Here is a 13458-nt window from a genome sequence, read left to right as displayed (position 1 = left end):
TCATTATTTTCTGTAATGAACTGATAAATATTAGACTTTCATATACTTTAGATTCATTACACACAACTGAAGTAGTTCAAGCCTTTTATTGTTTTAATGTTGATGATTTTGGCAAAAAAAGTCAAGAAAAAACAAAAATCCCTCAAAAATCTATCTAAAAAAATTAGCATATCATGAAAAGGTACTCTAAAGAAACTACTAACCTAATCATCTGAATCAACAAATTAACTCAAAACCCCTGCGAAAGATTCCTGAGGCTTTTAAAAACTCCCAGTCTGGTTCATTACTCAAAACCGCAATCATTGGCAAGACTGCCCACCTGACTGCTGCCAGAAGGCCATCATTGACACCCTCGAGCAAGAGGATAAGACACAGAAAGAAATTTCTGAGCGAATAGGCTGTTCCCAGAATGCTGTATCAAAGCACCTCTGTGGGAAGGAAAAAGTGTGGCAGGAAATGCTGCACAATCAGATGAGGGGACCGCACCCAGAGAAAGATTGTGGAGAAAGGCTGATTCCAGACCTTGGGGGACCTGCAGAAACAGTGGACTGAGTCTGGAGTAGAAACATCCAGAGCCACCGTGCACAGCCGTGTGCTGGAAATGGCAGAAGCACCTGACCTGGGCGACAGAGAAGCAGCACTGGACTGTTGCTCGGTGTTCCAAAGTACTTTTTTCAGATGAAAGCAAATTTTGCATGTCATTCGGAAATCAAGGTGCCAGAGTTTGGAGGAAGACTGGGGAGAAGGAAATGCCAAAATACCTGAAGTCAATTGTCAAGTACCAACCGTCAGTGATGGACTTGGGTGCCATGCCAGCTGCTGGTGTTGGTCTACTGTGTTTTATCAAGGGCAGGGTCAATGCAGCTAGCTATCAGGAGATTTTGGAGAACTTCACGCTAGTGTTGTATCGGTCGCGAACGATTCGTTCTTTTTGAACGAATTGTTTGGGTGAACGAGACCGAACTAATCACCATCTGCACTGATTCGTTCTATGAAGTTGGTGGCGCTTGTTCGCTGCGTGGGAGGGCGTTGAGCAAGCGGCAGCGTCTTCTGACATCGCACACGACCAATCAGACGCCAGCCTCATCGCGGGCAGGGGAGGGAGCGGAAACAGAATCATGGCGTATGTCACTCATTTCCACGTGTGGCCAATAAGCAGCCAGCGTGCAGGCAGGGGGGAAAGACTGAGTTTTGTCACTTCCCGTTCAGTGATTCGGTCCTCCGGTTCCTGACCTAGCTTGCTGCTAACTTGACTTTCCAGTAATGACTATGCGGTGAACGAGTCATAAAATGAAAGGAAACGACTTTGTCACATATTTGTTAACGTGGAGCCTATCAAATGCTGCTCAAAAAGACAAAAACACCACACAAATCTAGCGAGCATGGTTTAGTGTTCTACTTTTCTCAACAGACTCGGGACTGTGCCTATGACGATATACTATCAAATTTACAGTAATTTAAAACACGCGTAGCTACGAGGCAAGCAAAACCTGAGCTGCGGTCGCGTGACGGCAGTGAAGCGGGCAGAGAACTGTCACTATATGGAGGCTTCATGGCAGCGATATGTACCTCATATGTGCACAGAAAAAAAATAATACCGTATTGGCCCGAATATAAGACGATGTTTTTTGCACTGAAATAAGATTGAAAAAGAGGAGGTCGTCTTATAACTGCGGTCTAAAAAAAAAAAAAAAAAAAAAAAAAAAAAAAACTGCGGCCTAGACATATACCCATTCACGACGCTTGATGGCGCCAGTCATCAATGAATCAAATGCTGAACGCGACTCGGGCGGCCAAAGGGAACCCCTGACACGAAGAAGAAAGTGGTAAGAAGGAAAAGAGAAGAAAATACCAGTAATAGAAGAGATAACCGAAAATGGAGAAATTTCGCGACAATTTGGAGAAAAGTGGGTCGAAGATTGGCCAGGTTAACCGGTGTTTGGCCATTCCTTACTACGCGGCGAAACGTCCTACACAATGCTCAGGGCGCTTGCATATGCATTCACACGCATGCGCACATCGGTTGGAAGCGGCGAGTACTCACTATTTTTGTTTTTATTTAGTTATTTAGAACCTTTTCACAGCCTCAAAGATACTTTTTGCATGTATTACCCTCTCATACTTTTAACCATTGTGTTTTTTTGTGTTAGCTTTGAAGCAGTTGACCACATTAGTCACGTAGCGTATTTAAATCGTCCTTATTTGACATAACTACATTTAAGTATTTTCTGCAGGCATTTCTTTAGTACGTTATTCCTGTATGCATCTAAACAAAACAAGTTTAGAGCGCACGGTAGTAATTTAGGTGTCAAATTCGACTAATGTAGGACGTTTCGCCGATGTAGGACATTTTGGCAGAACACCGGCAGCTGAGGAGAAGTTATGACGCAAACTTCAAGTTGATGGTGATAAATGAGGCAGTGTCTTCAAACAACTGCAAAGCGGCTGTGAAATATGGTGTCACAGAGTGTAATGTACGGAGATGGAGAGCTCAAAAAGATCGCCTAAAAAATGCTCAGTCAGAGAAAAGCTTTCCGTGGTCGTTTCTGTATAAAAATTAATTTGGTGTTCAAAAAGTCTTTTTTCAAACTTAAGTCTTGAAAAAGAGGGGGTCGTCTTATAATCGGGGTCGTCTTATATTCGGGCCAATACGGTATTTAGAATGATCACCATAATACTGATTTGCAATGAAACTGTATATACATGTCAATTTTTTCCGAGTGTTTTTTTTTTTTTTTTTTTTCGTGTCAGAGGGTGTCGGTTGGTTTGACAAATTATGTCAATCCGTCCATCATGTGCTACTCAAGCGCCCCAAAAACAAAGCGCGCGGACACGGGAGATGTCGCAATATGTCTACATTTTTCTTAACAGACTAATGAGAGTAGAAAGGCGAAATCATAAAGCAAACAATTATTTCTCGTCAGCATTTGACGATCTGAGATGCGGGGACGACAGGGGAGCTGACCGGATTATTTTATTTATTAATACCAGTGCAAAAATTCAAAACGATCATCTTAATAATAAAAAACAAAAATACAACAGAGCGAGAGGTTAATATGATGTGTTGGCCGTTCCATAATTAGAAATTAAACTTTCGATTTATTTTTATTTTCGTGACAGCAGGCATGCCGCGTTGGCTGTTAGCAGCAGCATTGTATATGTGAGCAAGATCATGCTAAAGAAAGTCCGTGCGCCCCCGACCCCAAACCCCGACTTCCCCCTCAAAAGGAAAATGTTTAACCGTGTCCTAACTCGAAATGCAAGCACGAGCCATGACTTTGAGCCCATAAAACTAGGACAGACGACGCGGAAGTTCTCCCTCGCTTTTGCAGCAGCGGGAGGGAGACGAGGCTGTCTCTGAGAGCAGAATGATATCGCCTGTCACTCATTTCTGAAACTACGACGAGTGGTCAATGTGCAAGAGAGGGAGGGACCAAGCAATGTCACTTCCCGTTCAGTTATACTGCGAAGCGGTCTTTGGTGATTCGTTCGGCAACGTCACTTCCCGTTCACTAACCGAACGATTCATTTGGGTGGGGAGGGAGATGAGGGGGGCGAACGATTCGTTGAACGATTCGTTTGAACGAATCGTTTTACTGAACGAACCGGAATGGATTCGTTTACTCAAGTGAACGACAGATCCCGTCACTACTTCACGCTTCCATCTGCTGAAAAGCTTTATGGAGAAAGATGATTTCATTTTTCAGCACGACCTGGCACCTGCTCAAAGTGCCAAAACTACTGGTAAATGGTTTACTGACCATGGCATTACTGTGCTCAATTGGCCTGCCAACTCTCCTGACCTGAACCCCATAGAGAATATGTGGGATATTGTGAAGAGGAAGATGAGAGAAACAAGACCCAACACTGTGGATATGTTTAAGCCCGCCATCAAAGCATCCCTGGCCTCCATAATACCTCAGCAGTGCCACAGGCCGATTGCCTCCGTGCCACGCCGCATTGAAGCAGTCATTTCTGAAAAAGGATTCCCGACCAAGTATTGAGTGCATACAGTGCCCTCCATAATTATTGGTTTATAATAATTATGTGTTTTTCAGCTTCTAATAATCTATTTTTCTAAATAATATGGGACCTTAATGGAAAAAGAAGAGAAAAATCCAACCTTCAATACAAGTGCATTTATTCAGTGGGGAAAAAATCCCACATAAAGAAATAATTATTTGACAACAAATAATGTGTGTCACAATTATTGGCACCCCTGGTGTTAATACTTTGTACAACCCCCTTTTGCCAACAAAACAGCACCTAATCTTCTCCTGTAATGTTTCACAAGATGGGAAAAGACAGAAAGAGGTGCTGTCTACACGCCGACAAGCTGTTTGGGAGGCATGCACAGAGAAAACCTTTCCTAACTCACAATCATAAACGCAAACGTCTGGAGTTCTCCAAGCGGTATTGTGGCTGCAACTGGGACCGTGTGCTTTGGTCAGATGAGACCAAGATTGAGCTTTTTGGCAATAAACACTCTAAGTGGGTCTGGCGTGCCACGAAAGATGGGCATGCTGAAAAGCACCTCATACCCACTGTGAAGCATGGGGGTGGGTCAGTGATGCTGTGGGGCTGCTTCGCTTCCAAAGGCCCTGGGAACCTTGTTAGGGTGCATGGCATCATGAATGCTTTGAAATACCAGGACATTTTAAATCAAAATCTGTTGCTCTCTCCCCGAAAGCTGAAGATGGGTCGTCACTGGGTCTTTCAGCAAGGCAATGACCCTAAACATATGGCCAAATCTACACAGAAATGGTTCACCAGACACAAAATCAAGCTCCTCCCATGGCCATCTCAGTCCCCAGACCTCAACCCCATTGAAAACCTGTGGGGTGAGCTAAAGAGGAGAGTACAGAGGACAGGACCCAGGTCTCTGGATGATTTAGAAAGATTCTGCAAAGAGGAATGGCTGAAGATCCCTCTTTTTGTCTTTTCCCCTCCCCTTAGCAACAGTAGCTGACGTCATGAATATAAATGAGCGAAATTGACGTGTAGCGTGCGGTACACCATTGGCAGAGCTGGCTCAAATGGCGACCCCGGTGGACCAATCGGTTGCGTCCTCTATTTGTTACACCTAGTTTCCTACTACTACTACTAGTACGACTACTACACAAAATGCAGATTAGCAAAAGGCCAAATGTCAAAACAAATTTAGATGAGGGGTTTCAGTTAATATAAAAAAAAAAAGCAAAATAATTTTGTGCACTGCACTCTCAAAAAAAAATGATTTGCAAAACAAAAATAGTTTTAAAGATGCGAACAAAAAGCTTACAGCACCTGGTATTCCCAGGCGGTCTCCCATCCAAGTACTAACCAGGCCCGACGCTGCTTAGCTTCCGAGATCGGACGAGATCGGGCGTTCTCAGGGTAGTATGGCCGTAAGCGAGGAGCGCAGTTGAGAAAACCCTATTTAAACATTATAGAGGTTGGATGTGACAACACCTGGATATTTGTTTCTGGCTATAAAAACGGCTCAATTGTCAGACCTGGCTCAAATGGCGACTTCTACGGACCAATCGGTAGACATCCTCTATTTACTACACCTCGTTTACAACTACTACGTAAATGCTGATTAGCAGAAGGCCAAATGTCAAATTTCATTGAGATGAGGGGTTTCAGTCATGATTTAGAGCATCAAAAGAACTTGAGCATCCATTACATTTCGCAATAATTGCAGGCGAGCGTTATCAACTCTTTCTTTGTCTGTGGCACTGTTTTGACACTGTGGACAAATAAAAACACAGCAGCAAAAATAATTTTGTGCATTGCACTCTCAAAAAGTATTTGCTAAAAAAAGAAAAAAAAGTTAAAGATGAGAACAAAAAGCTTACAGCACCTGGTATTCCCAGGCGGTCTCCCATCCAAGTACTAACCAGGCCCGACCCTGCTTAGCTTCCGAGATCGGACGAGATCGGGCGTTCTCAGGGTAGTGTGGCCGTAAGCGAAGACAGATATTGAAAAATACCTATTTAAAGATTTACACAAGTTACGTGCGACAACACTTGGATATTTGTGTCCGGCTGTAAAAAACGGATAAAAAGCGGCTCTATTTACTAGTCCTTCTCAAAAAAATTAGCATATTGTGGAAAATTTCATTGTTTTCTGTAATGAACTGATAAATATTACACTTTCATATATTTTAGATTCATTACACACAACTGAAGTAGTTCAAGCTTTTTATTGTTTTAATATTGATGATTTTGGCAAAAAAGTCAAGAAAAACCAAAAATCCCTCAAAAACCCCTGCGAAAGATTCTTGAGGCTTTTAAAAACTCCCAGCCTGGTTCATTACTGAAAACCGCAATCATGAGAAAGACTGCCGACCTGACTGCTGTCCAAAAAGCCATCATTGACACCCTCGAGCAAGAGGATAAGACGAAGAAAGAAATTTCTGAGCGAATAGGCTATTCCCAGAATGCTGTATCAAAGCACCTCTGTGGGAAGGAAAAAGTGTGGCAGGAAATGCTGCACAATCAGATGAGGGGACCGCACCTTGAGAAAGATTGTCGAGAAGGGCTGATTCCAGACCTTGGGGGACCTGCAGAAACAGTGGACTGAGTCTGGAGTAGAAACATCCAGAGCCACCGTGCACAGGCGTGTGCTGGAAATGGCAGAAGCGCCTGACCTGGGCTACAGAGAAGCAGCACTGGACTGTTGCTCAGTGGTCCAAAGTACTTTTTTCAGATGAAAGCAAATTTTGCATGTCATTCGGAAATCAAGGTGCCAGAGTTTGGAGGAAGACTGGGGAGAAGGAAATGCCAAAATGCCTGAAGTCAATTGTCAAGTACCAACAGTCAGTGATGGTCTGGGGTGCCATGCCAGCTGCTGGTGTTGGTCTACTGTGTTTTATCAAGGGCAGGGTCAATGCAGCTTGCTATCAGGAGATTTTGGAGAACTTCACGCTTCCATCTGCTGAAAACCTTCATGGAGATGAAGATTTCATTTTTCTGCACGACCTGGCACCTGCTCACATTGCCAAAACTACTGGTAAATGGTTTACTGACCATGGCATTACTGTGCTCAATTGGCCTGCCAACATTCCTGACCTGAACCCCATAGAGAATCTGTGGGATATTGTGAAGAGGAAGATGAGAGAAAAAAGACCCAACACTGTGGATAAGCTTAAGGCTGCTATCGAAGCATCCTGGGCCTCCATAATACCTCAGCAGTGCCACAGGCCGATTGCCTCCGTGCCACGCCGCATTGAAGCAGTCATTTATGCAAAAAGATTCCCGACCAAGTATTGATTGCATACAGTGCCCTCCATAATTATTGGATTTATATAATTATGTGTTTTTCAGCTTCTAATAATTTATTTTTCTAAATATATTGGGCTTTAATGGGGAAAAAAAAGGCTGAAGATCCCTCTTTCTGTCTTTTCCCATCTTGTGAAACATTATAGGAGAAGATTAGGTGCTGTTTTGTTGGCAAAAACCCACCCCCATACTTCACAGTGAGTATGAGGCGTTTTTCAGCATGCGCATCTTTCGTGGCACGCCAGACCCACTTACGAGTGTTTGCTGGCAAATGCTCAATCTTGGTCTCATCTGACCAAAGTACACAGTCCCAGTTGAAGCCCCAATATCGCTTGGCGAACTCCAAACGTTTGCGTTTATGATCGTGAGTGAGGAAAGATTTTCTCCATGCATGCCTCCCAAACAGCTTGTTGGCGTGTAGACAGCACCTCATACCCACTGTGAAGTATGGGGGTGGGTCATTGATGCTGTGGGGCTGTTCCGCTTCCAAAGGCCCTGGGAACCTTGTTGGGTGCATGGCATCGTGAATGCTTTGAAATACCAGGACATTTTAGATCAAAATCTGTTGCCCTCTGCCCGAAAGCTGAAGATGGGTCGTCACTGGGTCTTTCAGCAAGACAATGACCCTAAACATATAGCCAAATCTACACAGAAATGGTTCACCAGACACAAAATCAAGCTCCTCCCATGGCCATCTCAGTCCCCAGACCTCAACCCCATTGAAAACCTGTGGGGTGAGCTGAAGAGGGGAGGACCCATGTCTCTGGATGATTTAGAAAGATTCTGCAAACAGGAATGGCTGAAGATCCCTCTTTCTGTTTTCCCATCTTGTGAAACATTATAGAAGATTAGGTGCTGTTTTGTTGGCAAAAGGGGGTCGTACGAAGTATTAACACCAGGGGTGCTAATAATAGTGACACACATTATTTGATGTCAGATAATTATTTCTTTATGTGGGATTTTTCCCCACTGAATAAATGCACTTGTATTGAAGGTAGAGCAGGGAGGTAAACCGAAAATTTACCGTCACCGAAATTCTTAACGATGACCGACGTAATTTTGACCATGTCGGTAAATTCGGTAAATTAATAAAACAAGAAAATAGTCTTTTCATCCCGCTTTGATTCTGTGTTGTTCGTCTATGTTCATTCCCCTTTAAGAAAGCAGTGAATGTGCTTACGTAGGGAGTCACGTGATCATCAGGAAGCCAATCAAACAAAAGCCCGGTAAGCTAACGCTACAAGCAAAACGTGATGGAGTGTGGCTTAAGGGAGGTTCACCAAACTTTCAACCGACATTTAGTAGACTCTTGGTGGCATCCAGACGGGCTTTCACCCGCTGTCCTCCTTTGTTCTCACGATTTCCGGAGATGGTGCTTTCAGTGCTTTCTACTGGTAGCCAGGCTAACGCTAGCTAGCGGCTAACGCTACAAATGAACGTTATGGAGTCGGATAGTGGCTCTAACCTTGTCGAAACGGCTGAACTTAATGAGTGGATTGGGCACGGACTGCATCTAGCAATTACTATGTGGCGTTATTTTGTATCTGTCTGTGTGTGTGATTCCTCTGATAGCTTTTGTGATGGTAAAGAATTCTGCATAAAGTACAATCCAACGGCGAAACTTATAATGACCGAGAAATGGCCCCAGCTATTTTTATTGTGCGTGCATTTATGAAAAAATGTACTTGGGGGGAAAAAAAACCCTTAAACCATAAAGTAAACACTTGTATTTAATAATTATATCACAGCAGCCATTAACAATAAGTTGTCTTTTTGAAGTGTACTGTTCAAGCTGCAAGTCATTTGTTACAATTACATGTTTGCACAGGCATATTGATTTTGACAATGTACATTGATCAAGTCGTACACGCTGTTATAAATGTTCATACTTGGATTCTTATTGCTTACAATACATTTTTATTAGGGCTGTCAAACGATTAAAATTTTTAATCGAGTTAATTACAGCTTAAAAATTAATTAATCGTAATTAATCGCAATTCAAACCATCTATATAATATGCCATATTTTTCTCTAAATTATTGTTGGAATGGAAAGATAAGACGCAAGATGGATATATATTTTCAACATGCGGTACATAAGGACTGTATTTGTTTATTATAACAATAAATCAGTTCTAAATCAGTTATAGAAATTTTATATTAAAACCCCTCTTAATGTTTTCGTTTTAATAAAATTTGTTAAATTTTCAATCAAAAAATAAACTAGTAGCCCGCCATTGTTGATGGCAATAATTACTTACACTATAAAATCAGTCGCACCCAAACGCCAGCAGAGGGCAGCAAAACTCCGCAAAACACAATTAACAGGTGGGCCTTTCACTCTAGTGACATTTAAATATGTCTGAGCTGGGCAAGTGCGTTAATTGCGTCAAATATTTTAACATGATTAATTTAAAAAATTAATTAACGCCAGTTAACGCGATAATTTTGACAGCCCTAATTTTTATAAATTTAATGTTTAGACTGCATGTACAATTGTTAAATACAGTATATCAAATTGAATGCTGGTAAATAAATCAACAAGAAATAGTTAATCTGTATTTCATGCATTTATTCAGATTTTCAAATTATATAACAGTCCGCTTGGGCGAATTTATCGTCATTTATCGTTATCGAGATAAATCTGCTCAATTTATCGTGATACATGTTTAAGGCCATATCGCCCAGCCCTAATTGAAGGTTGGATTTTTCTCTTTTTTTCCCCATTAAGGTCCCATATTATTTAGAAGGAAAAAAATTATTAGAAGCTAAAAAACACATAATTATTATAAATCCAATAATTATGGAGGGCACTGTAGCTGGTATAATTAACTGAAGGTTGACTTTTTTGTATGAAAAACCCTTTTTTGTATTGGTCGGATGAAATATGCTACTTTTTTTAGATAGGGATTTTTGGTTTTTCTTGACTTTTTTTGCCAAAATCATCAATACTAAAACAATAAAAGGCTTGAACTACTTAGTTGTGTGTAATGAATCTAAACTATATGACAGTGCAATGTTTATCAGCACATCACAGAAAATAATGAACTTTATCACAATATGCTATTTTTTTAAGAAGGACAAGTATCATTAAAAAGTTGTCCGAGCATTGTGAGTTTGGCTCACATTTGCAAGATGCTTTGAGAGATAGGCTTGTGTGCGGGCGAAATACGGAGGCCATTCAAAAACGGCTGTTGACTGTCCGACTGCGAGAATAGGAAGAAGCACCCATTACACTGAGGGAAACAGCCAAACTTTTACTCCCCTCAATTCCATTTGCAGTAGCAAAATGTTCAAACCTTTCGACGTAGGTCGTCCATTGCTCACTTGACTCGTCAAAGGCATCCACATGGCTGATGTATCCATGATTAGCTTGTGCTCGGTAGCCCAGTAGCCCCGCACTTCCTCGCCGTCAAAGTTACGTTCTGCCTCCCACTCGAAGTCAATACCACGGTGGAACACAATTCTAATCCAAAAAGAAGCTCCTCGTCAAAAATGTTGTATGGGTTCTCACTCAGTTTGGACTACAGAATAAACTGCACGGACGCACTCCTTTGTCTCACACGTCTTTTACGACTGCTTGCGAAGTTGTAAATGACAAGAGCCATAAACGCGAGCATTATTCATACTAAGGTACATAGCGACACCTTGAGGCATTTTCGCAGTACAACATAACAAAAACATCACAGTATGGAGGAAGTCGGCGTGATGTGACGATGACGTCACCTCGCTTAGCAACGTGTCGCCATTTTGTGAAGGGGGAACGCACAGCTAAACATTCCATATACAAACGTCTGAAATTAATATATTTCAGGTGTGTTTTGCGTCTTTTTTCCTAAAAACATCTTAAACGTGGCTTACTATTATCAAGAGTCACTGCCGACAGACGCGAGGAGGCGATGCAATTTAAAATTAGCGTTTATTGATTTACAAAGCTGCCGATACAAAGTATACAGTGCCTTGCAAAAGTATTCGGCCCCCTTGAATCTTGCAACCTTTCGCCACATTTCAGGCTTCAAACATAAAGATATGAAATTTAATTTTTTAGTCAAGAATCAACAACAAGTGGGACACAATCGTGAAGTGGAACAACATTTATTGGATAATTTAAACTTTTTTAACAAATAAAAAACTGAAAAGTGGGGCGTGCAATATTATTCGGCCCCTTTACTTTCAGTGCAGCAAACTCACTCCAGAAGTTCAGTGAGGATCTCTGAATGATCCAATGTTGTCCTAAATGACCGATGATGATAAATAGAATCCACCTGTGTGTAATCAAGTCTCCGTATAAATGCACCTGCTCTGTGATAGTCTCAGGGTTCTGTTTAAAGTGCAGAGAGCATTATGAAAACCAGGGAACACACCAGGCAGGTCCGAGATACTGTTGTGGAGAAGTTTAAAGCCGGATTTGGATACAAAAGATTTCCCAAGCTTTAAACATCTCAAGGAGCACTGTGCAAGCCATCATATTGAAATGGAAGGAGCATCAGACCACTGCAAATCTACCAAGACCCGGCCGTCCTTCCAAACTTTCTTCTCAAACAAGGAGAAAACTGATCAGAGATGCAGCCAAGAGGCCCATGATCACTCTGGATGAACTGCAGAGATCTACAGCTGAGGTGGGAGAGTCTGTCCATAGGACAACAATCAGTCGTACACTGCACAAATCTGGCTGGCCTTTATGGAAGAGTGGTAAGAAGAAAGCCATTTCTCAAAGATATCCATAAAAAGTCTCGTTTAAAGTTTGCCACAAGCCACCTGGGAGACACACCAAACATGTGGAAGAAGGTGCTCTGGTCAGATGAAACCAAAATTGAACTTTTTGGCCACAATGCAAAATGATATATTTGGCGTAAAAGCAACACAGCTCATCACCCTGAACACACCATCCTCACTGTCAAACATGGTGGTGGCAGCATCATGGTTTGGGCCTGCTTTTCTTCAGCAGGGACAGGGAAGATGGTTAAAATTGACGGGAAGATGGATGCAGCCAAATACAGGAACATTCTGGAAGAAAACCTGTTGGTATCTGCACAAGACCTGAGACTGGGACGGAGATTTATCTTCCAACAAGACAATGATCCAAAACATAAAGCCAAATCTACAATGGAATGGTTAAAAAATAAACGTATCAAGGTGTTAGAATGGCCAAGTCAAAGTCCAGACCTGAATCCAATCGAGAATCTGTGGAAAGAGCTGAAGACTGCTGTTCACAAACACTCTCCATCCAACCTCACTGAGCTCGAGCTGTTTTGCAAGGAAGAATGGGCAAGAATGTCAGTCTCTCGATGTGCAAAACTAATAGAAACATACCCCAAGCGACTTGCAGCTGTAATTGGAGCAAAAGGTGGCGCTACAAAGTATTAAAGCAAGGGGGCCGAAAAATATTGCACGCCCCACTTTTCAGTTTTTTATTTGTTAAAAAAGTTTAAATTATCCAATAAATGTTGTTCCACTTCACGATTGTGTGACACTTGTTGTTGATTCTTGACAAAAAATTAAAATTTTATATCTTTATGTTTGAAGCCTGAAATGTGGCGAAAGGTTGCAAGGTTCAAGGGGGCCGAATACTTTTGCAAGGCACTGTATATAAATATATATATACACACACACACACACATATATACATATATATATATATATATATATATATATATATATATATATATATATATATATATATATACATAAGTTGTAAAGCAATAAAACTGCAACAACAATGAATGAAATGAACAAAAATAATTTTTAAAATGGGTCGAAATTATTTTTCGAGCACCTGAGACAGTCATTTGCGTTGCATATAATTTAATATATATATATATATATATATTAAGAGAAAAAAATATTTTTAAAAATGTTTTTTTTCTTTGATCGAATTTTTTTTTTTTTTTTTTTTTTTTTTTTTTTTTTTGATTGAAGCAACTTTTTGGGGGATTGAATGATTTAGACAAAAATGTCCTAATCATAATATGGCTCAAACACAAAAAGGATTGTTTCAAAGAAAACTTTTTCAATGAAAAATTAAGTGTTCAAATGCAAATTTTTCAATCTCAAATGTTTTTTTCCATTCAAAAACTTTTTCTATGATTGAAAATTTTTTTTTGATTGAAGTGATTTTTCTTTTTGGAAATCTATATTTTTTTGAAGCAAATTATTTTTTGATGGAATAATAAAGAGAAAAATGTCCTAGCCAA

At 41.0% G+C, this 13458-nt stretch overlaps 1 protein-coding gene and 2 non-coding genes across 3 annotated transcripts in view; all 3 read right to left on the bottom strand.

Annotated features, from left to right (window-relative positions):
* LOC130911878 (RNA-binding protein 12B-like) overlaps positions 1-10837 on the bottom strand; it is a 53925-nt gene extending 43088 nt beyond the window's left edge. Inside the window, exon 1 of the mRNA XM_057829506.1 lies at positions 10564-10837. The gene's annotated coding sequence lies outside the window, so the exon portion shown is untranslated. The remainder of the gene's footprint in view (positions 1-10563) is intronic.
* On the bottom strand, positions 5275-5393 carry LOC130912586 (5S ribosomal RNA). The gene has a single exon (XR_009062639.1). It is a non-coding gene; the product is annotated as a 5S ribosomal RNA (ribosomal RNA).
* LOC130912582 (5S ribosomal RNA) lies at positions 5834-5952 on the bottom strand. Its single transcript, XR_009062635.1, has one exon. It is a non-coding gene; the product is annotated as a 5S ribosomal RNA (ribosomal RNA).
* Positions 10838-13458: the final 2621 nt, after the last annotated feature.

This window comes from Corythoichthys intestinalis, chromosome 2, assembly GCF_030265065.1.
Source record: "Corythoichthys intestinalis isolate RoL2023-P3 chromosome 2, ASM3026506v1, whole genome shotgun sequence".
Lineage (NCBI taxonomy): Eukaryota > Metazoa > Chordata > Actinopteri > Syngnathiformes > Syngnathidae > Corythoichthys > Corythoichthys intestinalis.
The sequence above is the reverse complement of the archived record's forward strand: the minus strand, read 5'-3'. Positions and strand labels throughout refer to the sequence as shown.